The sequence below is a fragment of the Balaenoptera acutorostrata genome, chromosome 7 (assembly GCF_949987535.1).
Source record: "Balaenoptera acutorostrata chromosome 7, mBalAcu1.1, whole genome shotgun sequence".
Classification (NCBI taxonomy): Eukaryota; Metazoa; Chordata; class Mammalia; order Artiodactyla; family Balaenopteridae; genus Balaenoptera; species Balaenoptera acutorostrata.
The window spans coordinates 34,653,851-34,680,796 of NC_080070.1; the positions used below are offsets into that span (position 1 = coordinate 34,653,851).

General features: G+C 36.9%; 1 long non-coding RNA gene and 1 other non-coding gene across 3 annotated transcripts in view; one reads left to right on the top strand and one right to left on the bottom strand.

The window, feature by feature from the left end:
• LOC130708558 (uncharacterized) overlaps positions 1–21,560 on the top strand; it is a 282,747-nt gene extending 261,187 nt beyond the window's left edge. For both annotated transcript variants that reach the window (XR_009008781.1, XR_009008782.1), the window contains exon 3: positions 21,452–21,560. This is a non-coding gene — a long non-coding RNA (uncharacterized LOC130708558). The remainder of the gene's footprint in view (positions 1–21,451) is intronic.
• LOC114235642 (U6 spliceosomal RNA) lies at positions 11,974–12,080 on the bottom strand. Its single transcript, XR_003621766.1, has one exon. It is a non-coding gene; the product is annotated as a U6 spliceosomal RNA (small nuclear RNA).
• Positions 21,561–26,946: the final 5,386 nt, after the last annotated feature.

Consider the following 26,946-nt stretch of genomic DNA (forward strand, 5'->3'; position numbering starts at 1 on the left):
GTGCCCACTGATAATTACCAAAAAAAACCCATATCAATAATTTCCCCATGAATGCATTGGATTCCACACATTTTTTTTCCTAACCAGTGAGAATTCTTACCTTTATTTTCATGCCTTACTATATTTAAAATTCTTTGCCTCTTCCTTGAAACATATGTCTCCCTGATCTCAACCACTTTTCTCCAGCGGTTGACAGAGGAGTATTGTAGATGTACTTGATTGAAGAGCTGTATTTTATCGAAATAACAGCTTTCTCTTGTGTATACCCTCCCAAATTTCCTGGCTACTCTGAGGAAAAGCACCATCATGCTGAACCCTTGGCCACTACTCTGATTTCTAAGTGTTAAATGATTCACCCACCATATCCAATTCTCTCCTTTCTGTTCATTTGTAGAAGAATGTACTTCATGCTTCCAGCAACTTCATGGCAACTCAGCTTCTCTCTCATTCACTGATTATATATATCTTGCTGCAAGAATTATTTCACATAAAAATATATACTCTATTTTTTCCTGCTCAGAAACTAAGAAAATCAACACCAAATAACATAGATATATATATTTCTTCCTTCTTTCCCATTTTATCATCCATAGTCTTTAGACAGGGCCTACTGCTCTAGTCCAGTGAGCCCCAATCTTCAGTCATTTGAGTAGGGCCTTCATGATTGTTGCTTTATCTGTATTCTTCCTTTATTGTTATTTACTTAATGATTTTATTTAAACCAACTCCCTAGCTGGGGTTGCCCATTTCTGTTTTAAATAAGCTCACTACCTGTTATAACCTTTGTCTGATAATATTTGTACAATTGTGGAGTTAATGTCCTCATTATAATTTTTATTTTTTAATTAATTATTTTTTATTGAAGTATAGTTGATTTATAATGTATTAGTTTCAGGTGTACAACAAAGTGATTCAAATATATATATATATTCTTTTCCAGATTCTTTTCCCATATAGGTTATTACAAAATTTTTAGTATAGTTCCCTGTGCTACACATTAGGTCCTTGTTGTTTATCTATTTTATATATAGTAATCTGTATATGTTACTCCCAAATTCCTAATTTATCCCTCCCTCCTACCTTTCCCCTTTGGTAACCATAAGTTTGTTTTCTATGTTTGTGAGTCTGTTTCTGTTTTGTAAATAAGTTTATTTGTATCATTTTTTAAGATTCCACATATAAGTGATATCATATGATATTTGTCTTTGACTTACTTCACTTACTGTGATAATCTCTAGGTCCACCCATTTTGCTGCAAATGGGATTATTTCATTCTTTTTTATGGCTGAGTAATATTCCATTGTGTGTGTGTGTGTGTGTGTGTGTGTGTGTGTGTGTATACCACATCTTCTTTATTCATTCGTCTGTTGATGGGCATTTAGGTTGTTTCCATGTCTTGGTTATTGTAAAGAGTGCTGCAAGGAACATTGGGGTGAATGTATCTTTCTGAATTATGGTTTTCTCCAGATATATGCCCAGGAATGGGATTGCTGGATAATATGGTAGCTCTATTTTTAGTTTTTTAAGGAATCTTCATACTGTTCTTTATAGTGGCTGTATCAATTTATATTCCCACCACCAGTGTAAGAGAGTTCCCTTTTTTCCACACCCTCTCCAGCATTTATTATTTGTAGACTTTTTGATGATGGCCATTCTGAGTGGTGTGAGGTGATACCTCATTACAGTTTTGATTTGCATTTCTCTAATAATTAGTGATGCTGAGCATCTTTTCATGTGCCTTTTGGCCATCTGTATGTCTTCTCTGGAGAAATGTCTGTTTAGATCTTCTGCACATTTTTTGATTGGGTTGTTTGTTTTTTTGATATTGAGCTGTATGAGCTGTCTGTGTATTTTTGAGATGAATCCCTTGTCAGTTGCATCATTTGCAAATATTTTCTCCCATTCAGTAGGTTGTCTTTTCATTTTGTTTATGGTTTCCTTTGCTGTGCAAAAAGCTTTTAAGTTTACTTGGGTCCCATTTGTTTATTTTTGTTTTTATTTCCGTTACTCTAGGAGACGGATCCAAAGGATAGTGCTGTGATTTATGTTAAAGAGTGTCCTACCTATGTTTTCCTCTTGGAGTTTTATAGTGTCCAGTCTTACATTCAGGTTTTTAAATTTTCTAATATACATTGAATTAAACAACATTTGAAATGTAAAACTATCTTATACAGCTCTAGTCACACTGGAATTTATTGAATCTTGTATTTAAATTACCCATTTATAATTTTGAGTCTTCCAATGTTTTTTCCCCCTATTTGAGCTCTTCTTTCCCATCTCCCCAAAACAGGTGCTCACTCATGACCCTTCATACCTACACAGTCTGGCTTAAGTCAACTCCTCTGACCCTACTCTACTGATCTTTCAGCTTTTTTCCTTCTGTACTTCATGCTTGCATACTATAATATTCTAAATTTCACTTATTTTTATTTTCCAGTAGTTTAAAGGTTTTACATAAGTATTTGTGGATTTTCTCCCCCAACCCTCACTCCTTATATTCTTTCTCAAAAGTCTTAGCTTCCAGAGGACAGAGATGATTATTGTTCAGTTCTGTGATATCTCTCCCCTACCTAATACAAGGATCTGTACCCCCGTAGACTTCTAATGATACTAATAGGCTAATAGCTGTATAATGGATGTATGGACAAGGCCACAATGTTTGATCTTTATGTTTTTACAGCTTTTGTTGGGGAAATAGAATCATTTCTATGGTATACAAATTAGGACTCCTTGATTTTTTTCAGGCCAGAGTAACAACATATATAAAAAGTTTATAGGTAAGGGAAAACATGGAGTGTTGGGGACATGGAAAGAAGCTCAGAGTATCTGGAGCACAGAATGTGAGAGCAAGTGGGGAAAGGTATCATTGGGGAGGTAAGCAGGGACCATGTCAGATAGGGCCTCGGAATTTGCACTAAAGAGTCTGGATTTGGTCCTAAGAGTCAGTGATGAGCAATTGAAAGGTGACGTGTTGTATAGGAGATGCATAGAGGTGGCCCCAAAGAAGAGCCAGAACTGAAAACTGATAGGGCCTTCATTGTCCTGAGCCCTGAGAAGGCATCTAGGCTGTAACACAAAGGAACAAGCACATCCAACTCCTTTAGTAAGAAACTGAAAGAAAAGATTATTAGACAATGCAACTGAGAACGTTGAGGTCAATCCTCTCATCTCAGTCTAGTCAGGAACCTCAGATAATCAGGGAGATAATCTTTATTGGAAAGTTTTTTGTATTTGGAAGTTATATTATATGCCAAAATATCTCAGAGAAAGTACTAGTATTACAAAAAATTATTAAATTTTATTGTTGCAATGGTGTGCAAGTCATTTAATAGTGAATATGATATCAAAGAGCAAGTGCTATGAGTATCTATACAGAAGCTGAATTATTAAGAAAGAAAACAGAAAGGTTATCTACAGAAGATGACTGCAGATAGACTGGTTAAAAAAATAGTCCCAAAGCTGGGATAATGTTTCACAGAAACTCTTTATTTGGAAAGCTTATGGCAAGTCTGTGGAGGCACTCCTGATGAACTGATAATTTATATAAAGAATTAACACTATTATTGTTGTTGTAAAAGCCTTACCACATAAGTTAGTTTTTTGAACTACATACACTTGCATATAATTTTTATTAATCAGATATGTAAAAACAGGATAAGTTAGACACCCTTTTAAGCTCTTTCCTAGACCTAGGGTTTTATCATATTTAAAAAAATAATTACTGTTACCACTATGGAACAGGGCTAACATAGAGAGATAACACTACTAGCACATTATACTAAAGAAGAAAAAAAGGCAAAGCAGAGGGAGGGAGGAGAATGGGACTAGAGGTGCTGCTTTACTTGCTTCCTATCCTTGGTCATGGGCTATCTTACACTGAGAATGCAAAGGCTGAAGCCAAGGACAAAGGAAGCCTTCCTCCACCAGCAGGAGCAAGGCTGAGGACAACTGTGACCTTTCTGACCACGGAATCAAAACGGTGTCTCTGCTACATCTATTTTGTGCCAGAAAAATTTTAACCCTGCTTTCTAATAGCCAAGGGTAACACTGTTTTGTTCATAGTTTTACAATATCTCACTTAGTATTAGGTTTTGAAATAATCACATTCAGAAATAGTTGAATCTGTTCAAAATACTAATTAATGTTTTATTAAATGAAAGCTTAAAAAAGCAAATCACCTTTCCAAAGGAAAGCACAAAGTCATCAAACTAGTCACACTTTATACTTTGTTTTACCTGGAATTTTCCAGTAAAGACTTCTGGGCATAGAGTAGGTACCCAATAAATACAACGGAATAGAACAGTTTTAAGGGAATAATGGAAACCCATAATTCAGAAATCTACTTTATATCTTGTTCATAAATTTCTTCATATGATATATTTTTAATGTCACATACAAATTTTAAAAGAAATTTCTATTGCTTGCCAACTTCAGAAGACATCAAGTCCAAACTTTGCAAAATGCATAAAAATAAATAATTCAACTGTATTAAATAATATTAAAAGTTATTTACATGATGTGGTCTTGGGTTCAGACTAATGAGGGCATAATGCCTCCTTGCAGTGCCTTCTCCTGACATCTCAGGGTGCCAAGTTGTTAATTCTGTGTGTGGTTATTTATTGAATATCTGTATCCCCTATTAGATAGTCCCCTTTGTGAAGACTAAAAGGTGCATCCCTGGTGTCTAGAATTCTTAATAAATATTTGGTAAATGAATGAAAAAAGGGAAAGGGAAGGCAAGGGAAGAGGACTAACATTCCTTGATGACGTACTATATGCCAAAGCCCATCACGCTCTGAACATGATTAAGCTTCTAAACTAAAAATGAAAAAAGGAGGTTAAAAAGTAGTAATTTGAATATATTTGTTCTTACAATGAAATAAGAAAAGACTGTAATAAAATAAGGCCAATAAAGAGAGTAAAGAAATAATTCTTATTTCACTATTGGTTTAAATTTGTATAATTGTATGCATTTATAGATTGTAGTCATCACATTTTCTAGTTTCTGTATTTGATGCTTTGCTCTCTTAGGGCCTTGCTGACCCTGGAGGGACTGTCCCTCCCAGGGCTAACTAATTCCTAGAGATAGCAAACAACTCATCTAGGAGTGTGCCTTTTACATGCAAACTGCCCAATTCAGAGACCACATACCAACCACCTCCTTTAAAGTGCTGTCACACTCTGGGCCACTATCCAGCTGCCCTGATCACTTCAGGGCTAGGTACCAGACTACTAGGGACAGTCCCTACATCCCAGAGCCCACTGAAATTATTCAAACTAGCCAGCCCTGAGGCTGCTTACCCTGCCTTGCTTGTTCCTTCCTGTGGAAACCACAATAAAGGCTCTTGCCCCCATTTTCTCCTTGTTCCTTCTTTCTGAGTGACCCTGGTGCTTCCCCATGTGGCCCTACATGGTGTGGCATGTCCCCTCCTCTTGGGACCTGTGATTATAACAAACTATCGTTTCAGTGGCAATTACTGTCTCCTGATCTATTGGCATGACATACTAAACAATAACAAAACCTACATTTTAAAACATAGTTTCATTGTAAAAATTCTCTTCATTATAAATATTAAAAGAGAAACAATGATCAGATCACAGTATATAATATATAATATCTGTTAATTAGAACTTCTGCCTTATGAGTTAATTGAAGTTTTCTAAATTATTACAGTGATAAAACCCTCTTATTATGGTATTTCATTTAATAAGATCATTACACAGAAGCTTTTCAATAATTTGGTTTTTTACGAAGTTTTATCCTTCCAACTAATACCATTTACTGACAAGTTAAACAAATGTAGATTAATTTTATAGGAATAAAGATTTTGAAAAGAGACTAAAATTCTAATGATAGATACAAAGAGTATTTTATTCTGTTACTGTATTTTTGTAAGAAATAATAATATTTTGTTCCAAATCCAATTTGGAGTGCATTCAGAGAGGGAGACTTGATGAAACAACAAATAGGTTGTATTATCCATGTCCACAATCCCTTATTCACAATTCGAAGATCTAAAACATTTTGAAAACCGAAACATATTTCATAAGTTTGTGGCAAAGTCATTTGGTGGCAAAACCTGTTCTGAATTAATGAGGTTATTTGTATCTTTACTTACTCTTCTTGAAGGTAAATATTCATACTTATGCTACAGAAATATTAATGTGTTTTTTGGGGGGGGTGATGAACCAGACCATGGTGGGAATATTAAATATGTGCCATTTACATGCTGTCATATTCTGAAATTTATTTAAAATTCTGAATTTTGAATACAGCTATCCACAAGAGTTTCAGATGAGGGTTTGTGGGCCTAATTCAGTGTGTATGTGTGTTCATGTTGCTTGCATGTTTGTTTTTTTTTTAAACATCCTTATTGGAGTATAATTGCTTTACAATGGTGTGTTAGTTTCTGCTTTATAACAAAGTGAATCAGCTATACATATACATATATCCCCATATCTCCTCCCTCTTGCGTCTCCCTCCCACCCTCCCTATCCCACCCCTCTAGGTGGTCACAAAGCACCAAGCTGATCTCCCTGTGCTATGCAGCTGCTTCCCACTAGCTGCTTGCATGTTTTGGTCATGCAGACATGAACTGTTTCCCCTTCTTTGTTTAATATTTAATTTTACTAAGTATTGTGACTCCTGTATTAATTTTTCTTTAATTAACTTGAAAGAATGCAATAAAGTTACTGGACCAACATTTTAAGACAAATCTTGGTGGTTCCCTGTGTAGGGGGCACTGAAGGTACAAAGATAACTAAGACCCAGTTACTGCACTCCAGTGAGGACAGATATGAAATAAATAATAGTGACACAGTGTGACAAATGCTGTTAAAGTGGTGTTCAATGTGCTTTTGGTTCAGAGAGAAGGGAACTACTACTTGCCTGGGGGAATTTGGTAAGGCTGCAGGGAAGAGGAGATTTGGCGGAAGGAAAGAAAGGAAAGGCAGTTCATCAGATAATGAAATGGGAAAGAGTTACTCAATCCCAGTACTATTGGATCTCAAAACAAATGGGAACTATTAATATGATCCCTTAAATAACTTGACATACTGTAACTCTTGCTAAAGTTTAAACTCTTCTCATTAGTATTGTTCTGTCAGCAGTGAGAGACATTGTTAAGCTTTTCGGCATCAATAGAAGTTCTTAAAGAAAAGCAGCCCAGGTTTTGATATGTCATTGCATTGAAGCAGAATATAATGCTATTTGCAGGATTTATAATAATAAAATGCCAGTGCAGTTTGGATTATCTTCAAGGAGCCATCCTCAACCAAATGCCATATATCCCTGTCCCACAAGGCAGTTCCTTGGACGGGAATGACTGTGAGACACTTGAGTGCATTTTACTCATCCATAAAAGTCATATTAGTAAGGTAAATATAGGAGCCACTTCATTCCTCATAAATGTAACCATCTGCCTGCAGTGGTGTGGTATTTAAAGCTCAGGTTAGGCTTGACAGTGCTGAAGTTCAGCCTGGTATTTTCAAATGTTCAACTCCAAGAAGTGCCAACAGCAAAGATAGGATGATCTGTTGGATCTCTTTCAAGGGAGGAAGATGACAATGTGGTTTTAAGCAGTGGTGTAAAGGGAAAAGTTTATAGGCAAAACTAAACTAAAATAAAAATTTAAAAAATCCCCACTCCCATTTCCATCTGCTAAGTTATTTTGGGGGAAAACTTTAACATTATTATTAACGGTGTCACTAATTTTGCAGCTGGAGCCCCTTTTCACTTTGCATCATGGTTGACACAAATCACAGATAATCACTGTACAATAAATCATTTGAAAAATACATAGAGGCAATGAGCCAAGAAAGATATTTAGCATTTAATCGAAGGTGACCTAGTGTTTTTCACCTACCACCTATAAAATGAAACATTCAATTTAATCACAAAGCAGTGTTAATTCAGAGGAAAAATGTTGATCCTTGCAACAAGCAGGTGGTTTGGAATAGATTAAAATAAAAAATACTGAACCAAGAGTTTAGGGGCCTGGTTTCCGGTTGGAATTCTGTAACTTCATAACTGATTCCCTTAGGTAATGTATGCAAGTCCTGGGAATTTCAGATTATTCAAACGTAAAATCTACAAGGTTAGATTATATGGATTCTAAGGTCTCTTTCAACTTTAAATCTTATACTGTAGGCTATGACCATGTATGGATCTAATAGTGTTGATACTTGGCTTTTAAGGTGGGTTATTTTGCCTCACAGCTTCATTCTTTATGCAGTTGTTAATAAAGTAATACTAGCTAATCTTTCATAAATGATGTCAGTTAAAACAGCTGACATACATAATCATCTCAATTCTTTAAAGTTTTTGCAAAGTGAATGCCTAGCTTTCTGTCAGACTCAATGTATTACCCGAGGATAATTAGAGAATACATTATGCATAAAAAGAAACTATTTATCTGATAAAAAAAACTGTAAAGCCCATACATATTATACCTTATTTGAGAAACCATTATAGCAGTAAAAAAAATCTTTGATAGCAGTCCATTTGTCATCTAGCCTAGGCCCCTTAGCAAACTCTCATGAGATCAATCCTGTGATAAATGAAGAGGCACTGAAATCTGTGTCAAAGTCTGACACATCATGCAAAACATTACTCACAAAGAACAGGTAAATCAAAAGACTGGGAATTGTCAACGCTACATCCCAGGTATATCTTTTCCAGCTTTAAAAAATAGATCCCATTGCTTTATTGTTAATTCATGCTCTTAAACACAGCTGCCTATCCCCCAAAACTTCAGCCATCATATTTTTTTCCAGTTCTTAAATGACACGTATTATGCGCTTGAAACTATTTTAAGTGCATTACATATATTTATTCATTTAATTATCACACCAACTTCTGAGTTGGTACTATTAGTACCTTCATTTTACATGAGGGAACTCAGAACAGAGATGTTTAAGTAACTTGTACTGGTCACATAGCTAGAAAGTTGTTGAGCTGTGATTTAAGGCTAGGACTTGAAGGGAAATGCTGTAAACTTAACTAGTATGCTCCACTGCAGTGATGAAGAGCTGCTCAGATATATTTCTGTCTGGTTTTCACGGTCTCATGTATAAATGTAGAACTGTTGTAGGTTGCCTACACATACGATATCTTTTGCAGCAGATTGTTTTGGGTTGGTAATTTTAAAAATAAAAATTGTAGCAGAATGGAAACGAGGAATTTCTTTAACTCTAAAGTCCTTAAGTCCTATAATATGGTTTTGTTAAATGTGTTACTGATCAAGTGCAACATGAGGTAAAAGAAGCACTGGTTTTCTAGTCACTCTAAAGACACTGTCTCCAATAATAAATAGCAAAATTGTATATTCATGATCTTGTATCACTGTATGAACTTCAACACATTTTTTAATGTTTTTGAATATTGGTACACTTCAGGGACATACTTTAAAAAGTAGATATGACTAAGTGTATAATAATTCTAATGGGATATGACAAGACTTTCAATCTTTTATAAGTGTTGTTTGATTAGATTGTGGAAAAATTATTTATCATAATTTTTTTATCCATTTGTTAATCTGAGCAGAAATCTCTTTTAGGGTCAATGGGTTAGATCCTTAGAGGTGTGTACCTCAAAAAGTTGTTGGTTGATGGTAAGCAAGTCACATAGTTTAAAAACTCAGTTTTTACCCAAGTTTGTTGAAAAAGGTCATGTTGATAAGTATTTCATGGGAAAGAATGATGGGCGTATTATCACTAGAAGGAAGTACCATAAATTTCACGGAAATATATTTTCAGGTGGCTATTTGACATAGTTTAAAAAACTGGAAAATTGATTAAAACACAGTATCAATATAAACATTTGTTTTGTAGCCCAAGTTTCAGTGTGAACTTCTGGGGGAATGTCTTAAGATGTGGATGTGTTGTAATAGTTTGTGGAAATGGATTGGTATGATGATTGTTAGCTAATTTTCCAAGTGAAGTTCCCCTGCTCTCTCTGTTTATCCAATATTTCTAATGTAATAGGCAAGTTGAATCACAGTAGTGCGTTGTTAGTAGGAACAATTCCTTGCTTGTAAGAAACATAAAATATTATAAATATATGGATATGGAAAAATAGTGATTTGAGTTCTTATGATATAATATCCCAAACCACAGCTGAACACTCCATTTTTTTTTTGTTGTTTTACAAACTCAATCACTACCAGACTTTGCTGATAATCCCACTCTGAAGGGCAGACTTCTGAACTTCCAATGCCTAGAGCTGCACATCACTATTTTTTTTTAATGTTTCTCACGTATTTTGCAAAGTCTAACTTTTGGGTTGTACTATTAACTCAATTTCACAAAGCATAATACTTATCTTTGGTAAAAACCAACAGCAGTCATATTATTTCCTCAACTCAGCCTCGTGGCATGTCTGAGTTGTGAAAATAAAGTATTCTACTTTTATATGAAAATATCTGTTTCATACTTTATTGATAATTTTATATGCCACCCAAAATAATGCCAAGTTGGATTTTTAAAGTTGGAATTATTAGTAATACTACCATGCTACTACTATTAATGATAACGAGGAAAATCACTACTATGTAGTAGCATATTTTTAAAATGTAGTATTTTGGCTTAGGCTTTACTTAGGATATACATTAATATACTCAATGTTTAGCATTAAAGCTTCCTAGTCTTAAAGGCACTTACCTGTTTTAGGCCTCTTTGTTGATCCAAGTTAAAAAACCAATATTTTTCCTTTTATGCATATGATAGCTACAAATTAATAAAACTTCCAAGCTCAGAAACAAAAAGCCAATTATATTCAAAGATGGGAAATGCTTGGCAGGCATCCCACCTCTTTTCCTCCCATGCTCATGACAGACATTAATCATTGATCATGGCCAGAGGCAGCCTCTGACCTCTCCTCAAAATAGTGCTCTAGGAGCCACAATCAGTCAGTCAGGGATGGTTAAGGGAGCAGACTTATCTATCACGAACAGATAAATAAAGATAGAGTGTGACACATTATCCGTAATTCTCTCCTATCTGTATCTATAAACCAATATGGATCCATTATATATAAACTGAGTGAAGGAAATGAGCCATTAGTTTGTAAGAAAGCAAATGGAGAGACACGATCACGCAAAAGTTATTGTAATTTTTCTATGTCCTTTTGGACCTACAGAGAAAGCATGTCCCTATATGAAGCTATCAGTTTTGGAAAGGGAAGTTAGCAAGGATTTTAGCCTCAAGAATTCCTTCCACAGGAAATGTGGCATTGCAAACTTAAGGGCTGGGCTACTCAGAGGAAATCTGCTGCTGTGTTTCCATATGTCAGGGAAGCAAACCTTCTTTGGAAGAGCCATACCCAGGCTGGCTAAGAATAGAAATGGACTGTGTGGCAGTGAAACTGAAAATAGTTTCCTCTTGTCCTTATTTATTCAGTTTTAGGGGGGGGCCTTCCCTTTATAAATTATACATTTTTTTTAAACATCTTTATTGGAGTATAATTGCTTTACAATGGTGTGTTAGTTTCTGCTTTATAACAAAGGGAATCAGCTATACATATACATATATCTCCATATCTCCTCCCTCTTGTGTCTCCCTCCCACCCTCCCTATCCCACCCCTCTAGGTGGTCACAAAGCACTGAGCTGATCTCCCCGTGCTATGTGGCTGCTTCCCACTAGCTATCTATTTTACAATTGGTAGTGTATATATGTCCATACCACTCTCTCACTTCGTCCCAGCTTACCCTTCCCACTCCCCGTGTCCTCAAGTCCATTCTCTACATCTGTGTCTTTATTCCTGTCCTGCCCCTAGGTTCTTCAGAACCTTTTTTTTTAGATTCCATATATATGTGTAAGCATACGGTATTTGTTTTTCTCTTTCTGACTTACTTCACTCTGTATGACAGACTCTAGGTCCATCCACCTCACTACAAATAACTCAGTTTCCTTTCTTTTTATGGCTGAGTAATATTCCATTGTATATATGTGCCACATCTTCTTTATCCATTCATAAAAATATGGAACGCTTCACGAATTTGCGTGTCATCCTTGCACAGGGGCCATGCTAATCTTCTCTGTATCATTCCAATTTTAGTATATGTGCTGCTGAAGTGAGCACAAATTATACATTCTTGATTGTAAGTTTTAATGGTGACCTATTTACAAGCATTAGAAATTGAAAACAGCTATTAAATTTGAAAATCTTTTTGTGTATGTTGGGGAAGAGTAGGATAAGCCTACTAGGAAAAGAATGTATTATTTGATCTGTACCAAAAAATCCCAAATAAGCAAGCAAACCATAATTTCAAAGTATTAAATCTGTAAGTTTAACAAATAAGTGTTACATGCTTTCTTACTGGGGTCCCAGTAATACTCCCAGTATGCCTAACATGACATAAACTCACTGTCTTAGCTTGGGCTGTCATGAAAAAAATACTATAGACTCAGTGGCTTAAACAACAGTGGTTTATTTTCTCACAGTTCTGAAGGCTGGAAGTCTGAGATCAGGGTGCCAGCATGATTGGGTTCTGTGAGAGCAGTCTTCCTGGCTTGTAGATGGCCACCTTCTTGCTGTGTCCTCATATGTCCTTTCCTTGGTACATGCACTGGGAAGAGGTCTCTCTCGCTCTCTTCCTATTCTTATAAGACCACTAATCCTATTATGAGGGCCCCACCCTCATGACCTTATTTAACCCTAATTACACTCTTAACACCCCATCTTCAAATACCATCACATTGGTTGTTAAAGCTTCGACATATGAATTGTGGAGGGTGAGCACAGACATTCAGTCTATAACACTCTCAAAGGATTACTTTGATTGGTTGATCTTAAAAAACATGTGTTTCAAGTTTTACTAACTCCCAACAACTAATTTGAGAAATATGTAAAGTTTTCTACCAAGAAAATTGGAGGATGATAAGAAAAACTGTTAGAATTTTAAGAGAGTACTTTAAGAGTATAGTAAGGTGATCAGATATAAAAGTCAATATACAAAAATCAATAACTTTCTTAATATTAGCAATACTCAATTAGAAAACGTAATGATAAAAGGGATCTCATTCATAATAGCAACAAAATCCATTTTATACTTAGAAATAAATAGGAAATGTGCAAGATTTTTATGAAAACGGTGTTTAAAAATCTACATAAATAAAATGTTATTCCATATTTCTCAGTGGGAAAACTCAACATTGTGAAGATGTTGATGAGCTGGTTCTCAAGCACGTATGAAAGAAAGAACAGCAATGCTTAGCAAGTTACATTTTTAAAAAAGAGAATCATGGGATTTGAACTACTACTCATAAGAAGAACATAATATTAGGCAATTTAAACAGTGCATTTTGGCATAGGAATAAACAAACACAATGGTAGAAAAAAATAGAATGGAAACCCAAGAGTATAGTTTATAGTAAAGATGTCATCTCTAATTAGTAAAAGTGTAAGTGTTCAAAGCTTCTCAATTAATCACATTATGACAATTGGCTCTCCTTTTGGGGAAAAAATTAAACTCATAGTTCATATCATAAGCAAAGATACCTTTTGGAGAGACTAATGAGAATAAATGTTAAGAACAAATTATAAAAGTATTTGAAGAGAATATAGAAAAAATTTCATAACTCTGGGAACTGGGAAAGCTTTCCTAAGTAATACACAAAATTCATATGTCATATAAGAAATTATTTATAATGTTGACCTCATAAAAACAAAAATCTTCTATGGGACAACAATAAAAAAGAAGTTAAATGATAAGCTACAGACTAGCAGAAATATTTGCAACAGGTATAAAAGATTTGCAATATATAAAAGGTGCCTACATATGAATATTTAAAACACAAAGAACCAAATAGAAGATAGACAAAGGATACAAAGGACCATTTACAAGAGAAATGCATATGGTATACATGTGAAGCTCAGCATGTAAAAATTAGATAATATTTACCAAACCTTAAAGTAACCCTAATCTTTGACTTTGCGGTCTACTTCTAGGAATCTGTCCCACAGAAATACTCACTCACAGTAAAACACGTTTACAAGAATATTCTCTTTTATAATAGCAAATAGTAGAAACAAACAGAATATCACCAACAAAGGAGACAGTAATAAAATTACAGAACATTCCATTGTTATAGAGAAAGAATAAGATCTGTACATATTAAAATAGAAAATTCTTTAAGACCCAGGTAAAAAGAAGTTGCCATAGCATAATAGAATCATATGTAAATGTATATGACCCATAAATGTACAAATACTTTGTGTTTATTTTTTTGTTCTATATGCTTTTGTATGGATTGATTCTTCTACTGTGAGAATATATTCATGTGTTTCTTGTTTAACTGAAAAAAAATGTTTTTTAAATCAAAGAGACAAGTATTCAAGGAAGATCAGGCCTAGTGGCTCAAACTCTTTTCACATGATAGACAGCTGCTTCAAGGAGGGTTTGAGAATCACATGTCTGTCACTAATGTGGTTTGGGCCTCTTTGTACTTACATTTTCTCTTGACCTCTGGGTTTGCTACCAATTTTCCTTTTCTGGAGGGTGTTGAAATGGGCATAAAAAGAAATTCTTTAAGAAAGTTTAGATCCTTGTTATACAAAATTGCATTGCTGGAAGGGGTTTTAGATATGATCTAATGCAACTCTCAAGTTTTACGTGGAATCCTGATTTCCGAGATGGCCAGGAAATGTTGATGGGATTTTCACATTTCTCATGCTTGAGTCACATCCCCTTATCCAGAAACCCGGGAACACTTTACCACTGAAAACTCAAATAGGGTGGTACTACTCCCCCAACTTTTAAGCCAACAGTGTAAGAAAACAAAAAGGTAATTTCATTCAAAAGATTAAAATTAATAAATATTTTTTCAGCAAACAAATGAGTACTGTGATGCCACCTGATGACCCACAAAAAGTGACTCCCAGTATTATTTTAATTATCTGTATTTGTACCTTTTAATCCATAAATTCCTGCCATATTACCTTCCATCAACTCTTTCCATCACTAGCCTGGTTGTTTTATCTCCATTTGTCAAATCATTATAGTGGGGCAGTTGGCCAAGTTGGTATGTTTAAGCCATGTCATACTCTCTTAGTTGGGTCCTGTGTGTCCTAAGGGCCCTTCAAGAAACTCACTTGTCTCCTTAGATATTGGCAAGGAAAAGTCAGAAATCTCTCCTTCCAATATGGTGATTTTTGTTCTTAGCGAGAGCACTGCTTTGGCAATTATGTGCCCAATACCTTTGCTCAGAGCCTATCTGATTTGCATCCAGCTAAACTGCCTCTGTGCACTCAGATATGTGTCCCTATAAAGAGACCACCTCCTCACTTTTAGAACTCCAGTGTACCTTGACCTATGCTTGAATGGACTACAGCTCCGACTATAAGATCAAATAGGTCATTAAACCCCCTGAGCTCTTGAATTGCTCTTATTTAGTCCTCAAATGAATAATTTGCGTAGTGCAAAAGTCATTGGGAAGCCATGATTCCTCTCTGGAGCTCCAAGCTGGCTTCCCATAGGGGCCTGTGTTCCATTCTAACTGAGTTTATCAAGCTATAAATTCCTGACTAAAGCCCAGAACCTTGAGACACAAGGAGGTTAGGAGAATGACTGCTCCAGCATCTCCGGTCACCCAGATATTTGCGGAGAATGCACAAGGACCTTGGACTCCTGAATCTAAGGCCAGTATAATACATTTATAACTTAAGAAACATGGTTTTCAATTTTTTAAATTTTTCTGTGAAAATGAAAATCACTGTGATGGAAATGTTCTTTCTTTTCTAAGTTCTTTAACGTTATATTATCTTTATATGTTTACAATGGAAGGAAATGATCCTACTGCCTGCCAGTGAATGAGGGAGTGAATATAGCTGATGAAACAGAGCTAATATTCAGCATAAGCTTCTATAGTTTCGTTTGTTTGATGTGGTGGCCCTTGGGCCTACAGAACTACACCTTCTGTTTAAGCTTCCAAGTGTTCCTTTTATCTTCAGATAAAAGTGTAAAGGGGAAGTTGCCAGTATTAGTCCACCTTTTGGGCCCAAGCCACAGTTAAACTTAGATGTAAAAGAGATCAAAGCATTTCCATTCTGATCCAAATAGCTGCAGCCCAGCAGTGTAGCTGGTGGCAATATAAAAATGGCTGAACACTTTCTGATTTGGAATATCTAAGTGATACATTCTAGACTGCAAGGCAGAAAAAGAGGCAGTATGCATGTCTGCTTTTGAAATGACTGCCTGCCTTCTAGGAGTTGACAAAGAAACACTTGTTTAGACTTTGGTATATAGTCTAGTAAGAAGCCCTCAGGTACTCCTGAAGGCTTCCTTAGGGGGTTTCTATGGATGGACATTTTCTCTCACTTCCCCTAAATTGATTTTGCACATGGTCCTTCTATGCTTCTTTTAGGTGAAGCCAAACTGTTGAGGATTACTCTTTGCAAAATGGCAGCAACTCTCCCTTCCCCTCCCTTTTTTATAAGTGCTTGTATGTTCTGAGATTGATAAAGCATCACACTGGTATCCCTGGAGGATAGAGAGAAGACTCTTGGTCTCTGCAGGAGTAGGGTCACTAAATTATTTGTTATCCAAACCACTTTTGTGAGTGAAAGGGGCACTATTAGTAACTAAACCTGGATAATTGGAGTAAGCTGAGACTGTCTTGACAAATTGGAATGTATGGTCACCTGGTATGTAGGGCAATGTGTGACGTCTGGTGTCTAGAACCTCAATTCTAATGCTTCTTTACCTGTGCAAAATTGGACATTTTCTAGTTCCTCCCTTAGATTATTACAGATGATCATTTTATGCTGTTGATAACAAATTTAGCAATAAGATAATTAATTTCCATATGACTCAGAACACAGCCCCCTTGTTAAGTAATATAGCTCCAGAACAGAATTTGTTGCAAAGAAAATGTTCTGTGCAAATTCTTTAAAGAAGTCTTTCAAGTGCATTTTTTTTTAGGATGCCACCACCCACTGTTTACAAAGAAAGTCTTTAAGGGAAGCAGCAGACCCCTCAGGCCATTTCTAGCAAAGAGATGTACATTTAGTACCAACAACACAAAAACACTGTTGTAACTACACCCAAACTGATTTTTGCACCCAACATATTTTTGTCTTCAAACTGCAGTCGGATTGCTGTGTTTCCCTTCTGTTTGTTTCACCACTTCCCTTCTAAATATTTTGCATCATCCTGGAGGTTTTCCCAAATGTGGCCTGCTCACTGGAGAGCCATATTCCTCTGACTTGTGGCATTAGGTTGTGTCGCCATGGCAAGGCTTGTTTATCATAAGGGAATATTTTATATGATGGGCACCTCTCACAACAATTTCAACCTCTTTTCCTCCTCTTCTCCCACATGCTCAGATATTCTGAGACAGCAGCCCAGATATGGCTTTCTCTAATCATAAGTTGCATTCCTAGAGTGTGAACTTTTCTTTGCTCTGCTTTCAAGATAGGGAAATTTTTGGCTCTGTTTATTTCTTTCAAACTGGGCAGTACCCTCTTAACTGTTATGACTAATTCATTTGACAGGGCTGGAATCTCCTCATAGTTCTCTCCAGGTAAATCCCGTCGCTCAAACTTGTGGGGGGATAAATGCCAGAGGGGGCAAAGGGTGACCTCGTGGTGGTCGCAGCCTATCCACTGGACAGAGGCCTCTGTTGACCATGGGGATTTTTTCCAAGAGAAGGAACGCTTAGTCAGAACCTGACAGTTCTTATACTCTCACATTCCTGCAGAGGAACCAGCTTGGGGAGAGATAAGAGCCCTGGGTTGACACCCTGATTATACCTACCTTTTTATTTGTTAAATGTGGAAATTGACTTCATCCAATTAATAAGAGCAGGAAACAGTTTTTGTTTTCTCTTTGTAGGAAAACATGAAGTAACAGTTTTATCTTAATTTGTCAGGCATTGCCCAAGAGACTACAGCCATGTGGGCTGGTGGCCAAAAAATCTCTCTAAGTCCCAAGTACTAACACCCAGATATAAAAAGAATGCTAATTGGTTTTCCAGCTGAAAAATAATAAGGTACTTGGTGCCAAAAATGCTGTATGGCATGGAAACCCCAAGTTTATACAATAGGGCCTGATTGCAATCTGGGGGCTCCATTTGTACTCATATGTAGAGCTAAACAAAGGGAGGTGTTTCGCTCCTCTGCCTTTGTAGAAAGCCTCTGCTCCAGATCTCAGCCTGGTGTTGCACCAGGCTTCCCACAGTCTTCCTGCCAAAGCTCCAAGTTTTTTCCTGGCTGCCATTCAGGAAAGTACAGCTCCGTCCGTAGGGTGGAAAGTTAAAAAGCCCTTGCTTGGATACGCCGAAATATATACAAACACTGCTTGACGTATGGAGCACGCAGGTTTTGCACAGGCTGCTCCTGCCTGCATTCTAAGGGAAAAGAATGCAAGATTTTTAAAAGTCATTTTAGTAAAGCAATGGAGCTATTAGCTGGAAGAAAAAAGTATTTTTTAAAGCAAATTCAGCATTCCCCTTAAGCCCAACAATTAACTATCTTAGTTTCATTAGTAAAATATCAACGAATTTACAAGAGCCCATCCAGCTTGGGCCATTTTTAACTTAAGGACGTGTTTAGTATAAATAGGAAGATACTGAATGTAGAGAAGATCATTGGAAGTGACCTGGTGAGAGTCACTCTTGGGCTATTGGTACAGCTCAGGCTGGGGCTGGTACTCTGATGCATATTGGCTGATTGCTAGCCTTGCCTGTGGCTTCACACCTTGACTCCAGGTCTACATCACTGATGAGAAAGTGCTTGAATTGAAAGGATCTCTTAATACTTAGAACCCTACTCTAATTATTTCCAGTTGATGGTAAATACCACTGTTGAATTCACAGCATTTAACCAATATTATCCAAAATGCTTTTTAATTATAGTTAATACTAAAACACACTATTTTCTGTCACCAATAATGGTTATAGGCTATGACCATTACACTAGTCATGCATGTAAAGATGCAACTAAGTTTAAAATTTTGTTTAAAAAAGAATTACTTTGATAATAGAAGTAAAACATAGTCTCAAAATAACCAACTTTTGCCAAAGTATACAGAGAATAAAATAGGCTATAAGCGTCCATTGATGTGTAAAAAATAAACTGTTTTTAACAGAAACTGGCAAGCATTGTCTGTTCCTTTCTATCAATGCTTTTTTCTTGTTTATTACTTTTTGGTTGTTTGTTATTATTAGTGCATTTCCCCTAGAGTAGTGGGACAGAATGGTATGTATTTAAGAATTTAGAAAGCATTTATTTAAAAGTACTGGGCATCAGGATTTTTTACGTTCAGGAGAAACTAAGGAGTAGAAGACCATTGAATTAGTATGTCTGACCTTTAATCAGGTTCATCCCCACCAAGCTAAATTAATTTTCCAGTGCTCCTCTTCCTTAAGCGTAGGCTTCACCTTTGATATGTTTCTGCTTCTGTGACTTTGTGCTTGCTCTTTCCCTCACCTGGAGTGAGCTCTCTTTCCCCCTCCATCTTTTAGGTCCCAGTTCAGTTCCCAACTGATCTGTAAAGCCTCCCAGACCACTCCTCAACCCTTTAGTTTCCCATTTATCTGAACTCTTATTGCTCTTACTGTTTTCATGAGACAAGAGAAGGATGTGGAGGGTTCACAGATCACGTGGGAATCAAATTGGGACCCAGAATATGAAGAGGAGAAAGGAGCATTTTTTATTGCAAGTAGCAGAGACTCAATCAACTAGCTTAAAATAAGGAGAAGGTATTATAAACCTACAGCATCCAAGAAATGGGCCTTGCAGGGTATGCACTGGAACCTGTCAGAAACCTAGACAGCTCTCTCTCTCTCTCTCCAGTTCTCAGGATCATACAGTACCCCTCTGACTCTTTCCCAGGGATATCTACTTTCGTACTCTTCCCTTTTCTCTCTGCCTTACCATTTCAGTTTTCTTACAGCTCAACTACCCCCAAATGACTGAATTAGACTTTTGGGATCTTAATTCCAAACTTTCAGAGATTTGGTTGTCTTATCTTGAACTGTATATCCAGTCATTTAATCAGTGTTGTTAGCAGAGGCAGTGATTTTTGGTACAGACAGCTGCCTAAGCCCATTCCTGTGGCAGCCTGTGGGTAAAGTTTCAGGGAAGGGGGAAATGAGTAGATAGGCATAAGATAAGTTGTAGTGCTTCTTCAAGGCAGATTCCTTAAGGGCAAGGAATAGATTACTATGTGCTTACTTTCATTACTGTGTTTAGCACGGTGCTGTTCATCCACCACAGTGATTCACAACGCTGGCTGCACAGTAGAATCATCTGGGGAACTTTTGAAGCATTTCCATGTCCAGTCCTCCCCCTTGCCACCACCAGAGATTCTGATTTCATTTGTGGTGGATATGGCCCGGACACCTGACATCAAGGACTACTGTGCTTTCCAGATGCCAGACTTATTTTTACTGAGGTCAGGGCCATTGAAAATATTACTCCTATAGGTGAAAAAGTGATTACCCTCATAACTAAAACATGGTAGAAATTCAAGAGCTGTTAAATAGCTTAAAATTCTTGCTTGGCTTAGCAGAAGGGTAACTATAGATTACATTCATGTTGTCTTAAGTAGGGTGAAAACCAGTAATATTGGTAACTTTAGAAAGAGACATAAAAATTTTTGATTTTACACTTTTTATTTTCCCCCATTCCTGTAACTGATTTCATTAGATCGTCAATGGTTATTTCTGCAAGGTTTTTTGACTATGTAATTCAATACATCTACAAAATGCAGTCCTATTCCTGGATTCTTTGAAAAAAAGGTCTCATATAACTAGGAAAATTTAAGATTTAATAGTAAATTCTGTCATGATGACAATTCAGAGTGCCACTTGGATGATAATTCTTTTGTTTTTCAGTGGTAACTCTGAAATTGGCATTTGATTAATTTGGACTGAGTAAAGTTTACCTCCAGAATAGCAAGGAGCAGGTTTATTGCAGGCACTATATAGAGATGCCTTTTCAGTGCACTCTTTGTAGTATCCTTGGGGTTGCTAAGGTTTGCCTTGAGCTTTAGAACCATAGTTGTGATGACTAGTTGGAGAATTCCAGGGGAATAGTTTTTGGAGTTCTTCAGTATGATTAGTGAAACCAAGGAGTATAGTCCAAGCTTTCAAGTAAATTGACTCAATTACTGTGTCCTGAGGAAATCACACTGTACTTCCTGGCAGTTGCCTCTGAGACCGCTTTAGGACATTTGTTAACAACTTCTAGAAGTCAAGCCACCCCAATCTTATGAACACATTGGGCATTGATTTATGTATAGAATGTGATTCATGGATCTTTACATTTCCTACCCCAATTTCCTTCTCTAACAGGGAGCCATTTTGCCCAATTCATCTGAGGTACTGCTAAGGAAGACTTGGTAACATTGACCTCTTTGGCAAAGAGTCTAGAGAGAGAATACTGTGGAAGACATCTTTACCAAGTTTTGACTGAGCATAATCAGACTCAGTTTCCTTCTTGTGTTATAGCACAGACCAGTGCAGTGCTGACACTTCGTTATCCCAGAGCATATTGTCCTGCCTGGACCCTCTGGATGTGAGGACCCCTTCATGGAATTACCATCGTATGTCCAATGGTAAGTAATGTGAATTGCGATGCTAGTTCTTAAGCTTCCTTTGGGGGTGATATGAATGGTTTACCCCTTTTCTTGGAAGATATCAGCTTTACCTGGAAAGGAGCAGAGATGCCACTCTTGTAGGCTAAACAGGGTTTGGTGTGTCTGCACTGAGTGGCAGGTAGTCTGGAGTACACATTGCTGTGCAGCAGACCCTGGTGACCAGCTTGGCAAGAAAGCTGTGCTTGATTGATGTGCACAGGAGGTAAGCAAGAGGTTGTGTCCTTACTTGCTATGAACTCTACAATCTTGTCTGTATAGCTGATTCTAGGACCTTTGCCTATGTGAGATTTGATCCTAAGTCAGATGGTCCAAAGAGAAGTCGTTAAAGGTTTCTTTGTAAACTCCTTCTCTAACACTATTCTGCTATACATCATCAAAGTAGTCCCTTGAATTGTAAAGTACATAGATGGCACAAATCAGAACTGTAAACATTTTGCTACTTCTGTATTGAAAATCTAAATTTGAAAAATTTGACCCTCACTGATGAGGACTATACTTCTGTTATCCCACAAGACTGTCAGTTATGCTTATGAAGCAGGAATAACATAGTTGGATGTAAATTATATTGTGCGCTCCACAAACTTTCAGAACAACATGCTTTTTTTTTTTAAGGACTTTTGATTTTGTTGCCTCAAGATATGAATTCTTGTCATCATGTGATTCCCAGGCAGCAAATTTCTGAGCAGAAAACGTTCAATATGCCCCCTGAACAGCATTTTAAATGCAGGACATTAAAGTGGAGGTTTGAGTCAGTTGATTTCCAGAATTATTTGTTGTTTTCCAGCTTAATTTTGAAGAAGAGCTCCCCATTATTTTCTTCCTTTCTTCTTCTCTCCCTCTCTCCCATCCTCTCTTCCATGCTTTCTTTCTTTCCTGTCCTTCCTTCCTCCGTCCTTCACTCCCTGACTTCATTTTTCTTTCAACAAAAATGTTTGAGTTATCTATATTACGATGGACTTTTTCTGAAAATACAAGCATTAAAATACTATCATGATCCTCAGGAAACTTTCTTCTTGGTGGGGTGGGAGTGGAGAAGTAAACATGAAAAGCATCCTATCTGATAAGAATTATATCCACGGTGTTGTGGGGAAAGGTAGTTGGATACATAAGCCATTCTGGATGGAGCCAGGCAGTCTGGGATGGGAAGTTGTAGGGTTAGGAAAGGTATCCTGGAGGAGACAACTTTGAGTCTCTTTGGGAAGTGGAAGAGAACATGTTTCAAGATGTGCGGGTGGAGAAAAGAAGGAGACAAATAACTGGGCATAAAGGCAAGAGAATATGGGGCATTGAAGGAGTGGCAAATAGTTCTGTGTTACTGAAATGTAAGGGACGCGGGGTGGGGGTGGGTGGAGGACAAGAAGTGACTCTAGTGAGGTTGGAAGAAACTAAATCAGGAATAGCATTACATTTTTGTTAAGGATTTGGAATTTTCCTAAAGAAGTGTGGACACATTAGAGAATTTTAATGATTAGATTTTCCTGTTACCTAGATCATTCTAGTGATATGTGGAACAAAGACTGATTGGTGAGACTGAAGGCGAAGAGACCTATTAGAAAGATATTGGCTGTAGTCCAGAGAAGAAATGATGAGGGTCTGACCTAAGGCAATGATAGTGCAGTAGAGAAGAAGATATAGACTGAAAGAATTTGAAAAGGCACAATTGACAGGACTTGTACTTAAATAGATTTGGTGAAAAAGAAAACACAAGGCCTTCATCAATTAGGTCCTTATTGCTGCAAAGACCATCTATTCCAAACACATCTAAAGTTACTGGAGATTCAACCAGAGGAATTCAAACTGAACAACTGCAACCAATATGACTATTGAACTCATAATCCCATGATACACGTATCATGCACACTCTATGTCACATGCTTGCTGAAGACCATGTTGGAGATTCCCTCAAGTTAACTTTTAATTTTTCTCATGAAAAATCCTCTCTAAACAACTGTTGTAGATATCACAATACATCTTTCTAGCATAGAGCCTCAGGATTATCTTTCATATACTTTTCCTTCTATAGGTAATTTGTTCTTTTTCAGACTCTATCATAAACTATGCCTATTAAACAATTATTTCCATAACAAAGACACCTGTTTAGTGAGTCATGGCAGCCAGCATAATTGACCTACTGACAGAACTTCCCTTTTTTTCATGTTTTTTGCTCTTCAATGAATTAAAACTAATTAAAACAAAAACTGAAATATTATTTTAGTTTCTAAATTGCCATGTTACCTTTATTGATTTACTTTCTTCTCATTCTGCAAGAGCAGATGTCCACATGTGGTGGTGAAGTCTGCCACTGCCACTGAACTCTTGTTAGCTATTCTTCTTGAGCCCTGGAGAGTTTCCATATTCAGAGTGACCAGCTGTGGTGAGCAGGAGGGGCATGCAGGCAGGAAACATGGTAATGGGTCACAGGACTGTCTGGGGAGAAGCTAAGCCAATTACAAGTTTTCCTTTGTGTAGAGAGAATGGTGGCAGTGACTTATCACCCCCACTCTAAAACCCAAGTTGTAGTTGTCTAGAGAAATGGAACAATGAACCTGAGAAGGACTATGGCTTCTTTCTCATTTATTAAGAAGTCAGAATTTGTACAGCTGTAATATAGCTCTGAACATGGGTGTAAGAAAGGAAGGCTAGTGCACACCAGAATGGCTGTTGGGAAGCTCAGAGCCTAAGTCTAGGCTCTTGTTCTAAATTTTGCTGCCTTGAATCTAACATATCTTACATATAACTCTTAGCCAGCTCAGTTATCTGTTTTCCAAGCCCAGAAAAGATTAGAAGCAAATTAAAGGCAGGCATTCTGGCAGAAACACACAGATTTGAGAGCTAACAACTTGATAGCGAGGGAAAAGCCTAAAACTGGAAAGTAGGTACAGAATTGTGTTCTGCATTATAACACAGTGTAAAAAAAGACAGATAAAATTATGGACCACTGCTATCAAGGAAAATTAAGCTATGACTTGTGTTTTTTATTTGGAACACAGAAAGATTGCCGTCAAAATTTGTTAAAATAAACAGAGCTTAGGAAGTCAAAGGTTTTCATTGCTCAAAGAATTAGTTAACATAAAACATATTTCCTTCTCCTATAGCTTCTGCCATTAAACCTTGCAGAGAAGTCACAAAGAGACCATGGAAATGAGTGTCTCTCTTTTATGAGCATTCTCAAAACTGTCCACCTCACTTTCTCATTACAACATTACTTCCTCTCTTATGTGCTATCCTCACCTTTTTTTCCTGCCATTTGTACACATCAATATTCTATATTTCCTTAGCTCTTGTGTTGGTAGTTGAGAACCTAATTGCTATGGTTTGAATATTTGTGTCCTTCAAAAATGCATATGTTGGAATCCTAACCCCTAAAGATGGTGATATTGGATGTGGGACCCTTGGGAGGTGCTTAAATCATGAGAGTAGAGTGCCTCATGAATGTGATTAGTGCCTTGTAAAAGGAGCTCCAGAGACACCCCTAGCTTTTTTCACCATGTGAGGATGCAGTGAGAAGTCTGCATCCCTGAAGAGGACCCTCACCTGATTATGCTGACACCCTCTTCTTGGACTTCCAGCCTCCAGAACCATGAGAAATAAATTTCTGTTGTTTATAAGCTACTCAGTCTGTGATATTTTGTTATAGCAGCTCTAATGGATTAAGATACTAATCATTTTCCAAATGGTCAAAAATGGTAAATGAAATCATTACTGTTATTCTCTTTGTAACTAATTTCAACTCTTTTCAATATTTAATTTGTTCAGAATGAATTGTTGCCATGAAAGCCAAAGAATGAAAAACAAACAAAAATATTCTCAAACATTTACAACTTTTACATAGAATATTAAAATACTGAGAGATAAAAGACTTGAATTTCAAGTGTTATAATAATTATTAATAACTTGGTAAACTAACTCTGCCAGAACAGATAAAGCTTCATTCTATATTAAAAAGCAACACCCTCACCAATTCTCATAAATTATATCGCTCCACTTTGTAGCAGGTATTTCTACTCTAGATTTGTGGTTGAATTTTAAGTTAAAGTTAATATATCAGTTTACTCAGAAATCATAATTCTGTAGAAACAAAGCATTCAACTTAAAGTTGCAAATATACTCTTAGAAATGACTCAACTCTTCTGGAATGAATGTTTGTATGTGTGACCCTTGTGTTGGAGATGCCTGGAGCAGAGGAACTGTGATTAATTTATATGGGGATCACTCTTTTATTGGGTTGAGTTCCTACTTAAAAGTCTGGGAAAAAAATCTCTTCACTGGTCAGTCAGTCCAGGAAATTGTCATCAGCTCCCATATTTGGGGGTTTAACCAATGTGACAACATATCAGAAGGAAGTCATATCAGAGAAAAGAAAGCTAACAAGTAATGTAGTTAGTTACTGGTTACTCCCAAGTGACATACTCAATGCCTTCGTCTGCAAGCTCTGTCCAGAGGGTTTTCTAACCCTAATCCAGGGTTTCTCACCTCAGCATTATTGGCATTTTTGACTGAAAACTTCTTTGTATTGTGGGGGCTATCGTATGCATTTTAGGATGTTTAGCAACATCTCTGGCCTCTACCCATAGATGCCTGCAGCATCTCCTGGTACTGACAACCAAAAATGTCTTCCTACATTGACAAATGTTCCGTGTGTGTGTGTGTGTGTGTGTGTGTGTGTGTGTGTGTGTGTGTGATAGAGAGGTAGAAGAGAAGGCAAATTAACCTCAGTTGAGAATCACTGCCCTTACCATAATGCTACCCCTTGACTTAACACCCTTGTATTGCTCTTGAAACATAATATCCCAGAAAAGTTTCTGCTGTCCACTGAGATAACAAAAGGGATACTGTTCTCTAAGCTGTTCCACTTGATTGTAACTCTATTCATTACCTGTAAGATATCCTGGTTGCATCATGCCCAAGGTACCCAGGTGGGTATTTTATATCTCCTCACAGAACAGCATACTTCTCTTGTCTCATTTTTTTTCTTTTCTTTGGACTAAAGTCTTTTTGCAACTGATCCTGCACCTAGTTAGGCTTACCTGTGTAGGGTGACCATGCATCCTGGTTTATCCAGATCAGTCCTGGAGCATGCCTGTTAACCAGGCATCACTATTAATAGAACCCAGTCAATCTCAAAGTGACCCGGTTTGGATGATTAATCAAAGTCACCTTTTTATGCTACTTTGGAAGAAATTATTCCTTTTAATTTTACCAAAAAAGAGTGGGATAAAATTCAGTTTAAAATAGAATGTATGAGAAAGTAATTTACCTCTTCCCCCACCCCCTGCCCCATTTTCTTATCCCATTAACCTGAAGAGAAAATCACTTAGGATGGAAGAGTGCTCGTGAATAGATCCA